The sequence below is a fragment of the Triticum urartu genome, chromosome 6A (genome assembly GCF_056163025.1).
Source record: "Triticum urartu cultivar PI428250 chromosome 6A, HENAU_Tu73, whole genome shotgun sequence".
NCBI classification, from domain to species: Eukaryota; Viridiplantae; Streptophyta; class Magnoliopsida; order Poales; family Poaceae; genus Triticum; species Triticum urartu.
Genome location: NC_141878.1, coordinates 357540648 through 357547425, shown reverse-complemented (window position 1 = coordinate 357547425; position 6778 = coordinate 357540648). Strand labels below are relative to the sequence as shown.

At 47.7% G+C, this 6778-nt stretch overlaps 1 long non-coding RNA gene across 1 annotated transcript; it reads left to right on the top strand.

The window, feature by feature from the left end:
* The first annotated feature begins 311 nt into the window (after positions 1-311).
* Positions 312-3796, top strand: LOC147965229 (uncharacterized). Its single transcript, XR_015608210.1, has 2 exons — positions 312-640; positions 3475-3796. It is a non-coding gene; the product is annotated as an uncharacterized LOC147965229 (long non-coding RNA).
* The last annotated feature ends 2982 nt before the right edge of the window (positions 3797-6778 follow it).

The window sequence follows — 6778 nt, the reverse complement described above, 5'->3', positions numbered from 1 at the left end:
TGAAAATTTTTGTGCAACACCCCAATATTATGCTAGATTTATGTGCAAGTTTTCACGTTTAACAAACATCAAATATTAGCAAAACAAAATACAAAACAGAGGAGAAAATTACAAAACAGAAAAGTAATAACAAAAAGAAAGGGATAGCCGGGGCACTGTGCCCTTGGCCCATCACCTCTACTGCTCCTGGCCCAGCCCACTATCACCTCGTCCTTGACCTCCTGTTCACATGGACGCGTTGGACGCACATGGAACGTCCATGGCGTGGATCCTCCACATGTCGAGCATCCGACCGACCCCGGCATGGATAAGGGTACCACCGGCTGCCTCGTCCCCTCCCACAAACCCTAACCCCGCTCACTTTCCCCCTCGCTTTGATTTCTTCTTCCCCTGCGAGGAACCGAGCCGCCGTTGCCATGGGTTCCCTTGCCCGCTCGGTCACCGTCATTGCCATCGCCTGAGGACTTGTCCACCTTGACCGTCTAAGTCGCCTACGTCGTCTACGAGACCGGATCGCGCCTGCATCGACACCACCGCCGGATTGGTCATCGTCTTCCCCGTCGGTCGCCGCACAACCTCATCATCGATTCGTCGTCCCCAAGGCATCCCCGAGCCCACTGACTTGCCCTACAGCCCCGAAGTGAGCTCCTCTCTCGATCCCCGCCTTTTTCCCATGCTCGTACGCGCCGCTAGCCCCGATTTCGTTCACTAGCCGCTGCCCTCTGTTGCCACTGCCATCCCTGAGCTCGTCCATGGCCGCTCCGTGATGCACACATCCTGCTCACGGCCGCGAGCCCGTCGTCCCGGCGTTGAGTTACGCCCCGCGCACGCGTAGCCGCGCCCTAGCCTCGCCACCGCCGTCGCTGCAGCTCGTTGCCGTTGTCCCCGTACCTCGCACGTTCCTCTCCTGCTTGACCGCGCCACGACAACCGCGCGCCGCGCCCACTGTCCGCGCTAGGCTTGCCCGCTCGACCCTGCGAGTTGCTTCCCCGCCGCTGCCCTGGCACCGCTCACGCCTGCCTGCTGCCGCATCCGCTGCTGCCGGCCGCCTGCGACCGCGCTCATCGCAGCCCTACGCCGGCCGTGTCCGCTGCGTCCAGCCAGCGCCCGCGCGGTCCCCGCGCTCGCACGCTAGTGTGTGGCCGCGCCCACGCCCTTGCGAATGCAGCCTCTGCCGCCACACGCGCACCCGCTCGCCCCTGCTGTCGCGCTGGCGCCTCGCTCGCCCGCATGCCTAGCCGCAGCCCTGCTACATCGCTGCCCCGAGCGTCGTTGCTTGCTTGCTGCTGCTAGTGCAGCGCTGCTACAGTAACATTCAGTTACTGTAGCAGCTACTAGCTTTTCTAAAACTACACTGGTTAGCCTCCTGAACAGCCTCAAAACATGATCTAAACAAAGCTCAACATGACTAAAATAAATATGTGCGGGTAGTACACTTGACAAGGTTCAATTCTTTCCATTGGACCAAATCCAAAAGTTGCCTGGATTAATTCCTATGAAAATGACAAAACTCTATGTTCTGTTAACTGGCAGAACTAAAAACAGATATACTGCCATAGCAACTTTGGAGCAGAAAATAAACAAGTTACACGGATCTAACAATGATGCAATTGTTACCATCTTGTAGACCACAGGAAAGTGATCAATATTGTTATAAGGCACCAATTCATAGGATGAATAGAAGACTAGTTATAGCCTCTGGAAAACAGCTAAATGATGTTTAAAACTGAGGACTTAGCAGAATTTCAGTAATTCAAGAAAATGAATTAAAACTTTGGAAAATAATATTAAAAAAACCGTAACTCGGATGAAAATGTTTTGTACATGAAAGTTGCTCAGAACAACGAGACGAACTCGGATACGCAGCCTGTTCGTCCGCCACACATCCCTAGCATAGCAAACTCGCAAGTTTCCCCCTCCGGCTCCTCTACCCGAAAACGTGAAACACCGGGGATACTTTCCCGGATGTTTCCCCCCTTCCCCGGTATCACCTCTTACCGCGTTAGGGCACACCTAGCATCACGCTTTGGTTTGTCATGCTTCGTTATGCATCTGTTTGCATTGTATTCGCTGTTTCTTCCCCCCTCTTCTTCCGCTAGACGCCGAGACCGACGCCGCTGCTACCCAGTACGACTACGGTGTTGACGACCCCTCTCTCTTGCCAGAGCAACCAAGCAAGCCCCCCTCCTTGATCACCAGATATCGCCTACTCTTCCCTATACTGCTTGCATTAGAGTAGTGTAGCTTGTTACTGCTTTCCGTTGATCCTATCCTGATGCATAGCCTATCCTTGCTACTACTGTTGTTACCATTACCTGCTATCCTATTGCTTAGTATAGGATGCTAGTGTTCCATCAGTGGCCCTACACTCTTGTCCTTTGCCATGCTATACTACTGGGCCGTGATCACTTCGGGAGGTGATCACGGGCATATACTATATACTTTGCACTATTACATTACCTGTGGTACTGTTCGGAGTTGGGGGCTGAAGGGGCAGGTGGCTCCATCCCGGTAGAGGTGGGCCTGGGTTCCCGACAGCCCTTGAATGTTACTTTGTGGCAGAGCGACAGGGCAGGTTGAGACCACCTAGGAGAGAGGTGGGCCTGGCCCTAGTCGGCGTTCGCGGATACTTAACACGTTTAACGAGATCTTGGTATTTGATCTCAGTCTGGCCACTGGCCTATACGCACTAACCATCTACGCGGGGACAGTTATGGGCACTCGACGTCGTGGTATCATCCGAAGCCTTCGTGATGTCAGCGACTGAGTGGCGCGCGCCGGATTGGACCGTAAGCCTGCTCTTGTATTAAGGGGGCTAGTTCTGCTTCCGGCCGTGTTCGCAACGTGCAGGTGTGCAAAGGGTGATGGGCCCAGACCCCTGCGCCATAGGATTTAGACCGGCATGCTGACCTCTCTGTTGTGCCTATGTAGGGCTGCGACGTGTTGATCTTCCGAGGCCGGGCATGACCCAGGAAAGTGTGTCCGGCCAAATGGGATCGAGCGTGTTGGGTTATGTGGTGCACCCCTGCAGGGAAGTTAAACTATTTGAATAGCTGTGATCTTCGGTAACAGGACGACTTGGAGTTGTACCCTGACCTTATGATAACTAGAACCGGATACTTAATAAAACACACCCTTCCAAGTGCTAGATACAACCGGTGATTGCTCTCTCACAGGGCGACGAGGGGAGGATCATCGGTTAGGTTTATGCTATGCGATGCTACTTGGAGGACTTCAGTCTACCCTCTTCTACATGCTGCAAGACGGAGGCTGCCAGAAGCGTAGACTTCGACAGGATTAATTATCCCTCTCTTATTCTGGCATTCTGTAGTTCAGTCCACTGATATGGCCCTTTACATATATACCCATGCATATGTAGTATAGATCCTTGCTTGTGAGTACTTTGGATGAGTACTCACGGTTGCTTTTCTCCCTCTTTTCCCCCTTTCCATTCTACCTGGTTGTCGCAACCAGATGTTGGAGCCCAGGATCCAGACGCCATCGTTGACGACGGCTACTACTGCAGTGGAGGTGCCTACTACTACGTGCAGCCCGCTGACGACGACCAGGAGTAGTTTAGGAGGATCCCAGGCAGGAGGCCTGCGCCTCTTTCGATCTGTATCCCAGTTTGTGCTAGCCATCTTATGGCAACTTGTCTAACTTATGTCTGTACTCGGATATTGTTGCTTCCGATGACTCGTCTATGATCGAGCTCTTGTATTCGAGCCCTCGAGGCCCCTGGCTTGTAATATGATGCTTGTATGACTTATTTTATTTGTAGAGTTGTGTTGTGATATCTTCCCGTGAGTCCCTGATCTTGATCGTACACGTTTGCGTATGATTAGTGTACGATTAAATCGGGGGCGTCACAAGTTGGTAGCAGAGCCGACTGCTTGTAGGAATCCCCCTTCCACACTCCTTGGCCGAAGTCGAGTCTAGACATTACAAAAACTTTTACTAACATGGTTGTGTGCCTTACGGGCCCACGTCGCCATCTGGGTGGTATTAGGATCTTTTACTCCTCGATCCTTACTCTGGGACTCTGAACTCTCTCCTACTCGGGTTAAACGAATTTTTCTAAATCTAACATTAGGATCTCGTTATCACTTTCACCCAGAGAGCCCCTTATTACTGATGATCGTCTGCTGCACGTGAAGACCCTGAAGTTACTCTCCGCTGTTAACCCGAGAACTTGTGTTCATCGCGTTTGCAATTCCCCTTCCACCGCCAACCCTTATGGAACTACTTGCAGTTGTTATTCTTACATTCATCCCAAGTGAATCCTGTTATTACAAGATACCCCAAAATTCTCTCTCTTGTTCCGAAAATACTCTGTGCCCACTGCTCTTGCAGTTCTTTGCAACCTGGATAACCCTACGAATAATATCTCGCACTTATCAAGTATCCGCTCATCCCCAGTGGATACATGTATTTCACGAAATTCTTCGAAATACCATTCGATCTCCGAAAATCCTCAGGAGCCTTTTGCTCTTGAAATTCTTGCTTACTTACATTATGGTTAATCCCATAAGTCTAGTAATTTTATTGACATCCTTTGTCATTATCATTTTGAGTCCGTTGATTCAATATGTTGCGGTTGCTCGCAATCTTCGGCCAGTTCCTAGAATTCATCCTTCTGGCTCAGGCATCATTTTAAACATGAGCTGGATCTTGACCAATCCATTTGTCGTCGATTGTGCCCCTATGATTACTCAACTTATCCATCCTTAATTAGAGCGTTTGCTTCTGATCCAATGATTTGGAAATCATAATTCCTTTGCGTTTGAGCTTTGGATTAGTCAGCTGTTTCTATAAGCCAATGCCCTTGCATTGTTTTCTTCCTCTGATTGTGTGTTGGTGCTCACATCAGCTTCGTTATGACTTTCAGATCCTTTGTTGAATTTATTATCCGACAGTGTCCTTCATATTCAATAACCTTGTGAGCCTTTCCACGGGTATGAAATGCCTTTGGTAAATTGTAGCCTCTGCTTTTGTCAACCATGCTTTACTTTCGAGCTGGTGATATTTACTCTTGAAGCTTGTGGTATATGTTTCTAAGATGCCCCGATGGGTTGAACCTATACCTTCTCTAAAACCATGTGAACTCGAAAGTTTTCACGAGTCATACTCTTCTGGTGCTTCGCCAGATAAAATTTCAACACTGCAACTCCTTCTAAAATGAGAAGTGAATGAAAGGTTATGCATTGGAGAAGTGGGAGTCGACCTTGAACCCTGTGTTCATGCCCATGGAAATGATGTATACCTTATCATGGAAGCTTCTCTTAAAATAATTATCCCCTTGTTATAAGTTCATCTTGTATTTATGGACATGGTTCCGACCATGTTTCTCCTTGATTCCATTTCTCGTGCAAATTTGAGCACTTGTCTTCTGCAGAGCATTACCCTAGTCCAACCTCTAATATGATCTGTCGTCGAGTATTACCCCCTGGTATCTCGAGATTATCATGGAACTGCCTACTTCTTATGAGTTCTTCATCAAGTGCTACATTCTCACTGATTCCAATTTTTCACGGGCTCTGAGTTATTAAACACTCAAAGACACCGATAACTGACTGAAGTCTGCACCGCGATTAAGCAAATCTTGGTAACCTTCGTGACTTATGAGTTTGAACTCGATCACATCATTCCTAGCCTGCTGGGCTATATCCTTGTCATGCCAATTTTACCTGTGCTATCTGGTCCTTCTTTCTAGAGCAAAATTTTTGAGGTGAGCTAATCTTACGTCGATCTTCCTCGTCATAACAATTGTCCTTGAATGACAAGCTTGATTTCAAGTTTGTGTCGTACCTATGGTCTCAATAGCTTCTCGCTTCATCATTATGTTGACTTGATGTCATCACCGATCGGTTACATCTTCTTGAAACCTCTCGACAAATGTGTCATGATCATCATCAACATTTTGACCCCTTCCAAGATATCGATTGAATTCATGATGATAAGTACCCTCCTTGCCCTCGATGATTTGTGTTACCATCGACCACTTTATTGCCTTCTGTTCAACACAAACTTGTTCGTGTCTCTAGCACCCTATTGCTTTCAAGTTAATGGTTGATATTTCATTCTTAGACTATTGGTTGTTGGATCACCTTTCTGACATTGATCATGCTACCTAAGGCCATACTTTGGGCACCCTTTTCAACTAGTGTTTTATTGTGTATGTTTTTCCTTGAGCATACATCATTATATCATTTGATCCGACAAATGTTATCTCCTTGTTCACATAACGGTGGAAGTCCATCTTTTGGATACCTCGTTGAATTATTGCTGAGTCCATCAGCCACCTCCTCATCCTCTCCTTGGCTTAATGATGAATCCCTTTGTTTATCCAGAGTCTGACCTTTGATTGAAGACCATGCCAATGCTATCTTGAAGCATGTCTGAGGTACTCCGATTTTCAAAGAGAACATTTGAAGCCCAATGCTAAATGTTTCCTGCTCAATTACCCAAACACCACTCTATGGGTAATGTCATGAAATCCCCCCCCCCTTACCTAAAGGGTTTTCTACATTATATCCTATCAAGGAAATCATGCTTTGCTTGTCCTTGGGAAGGATATACCCCTAAAATATGTGTTTAAGCACATTTTCCTTTCCATTGTTCTGTTTAATCTGATACATATGTTTTCCTTTCCATTGTTTGGTTTAATCTTTCTTGTGATCTATATGATCTAAGCAGTAATATTCTCCTGCTTTTGTAAGCACCTCGGTGTACAACTCTGTTACTAAGAACCTGTTACTGTTGTTGACAACATTCCGGT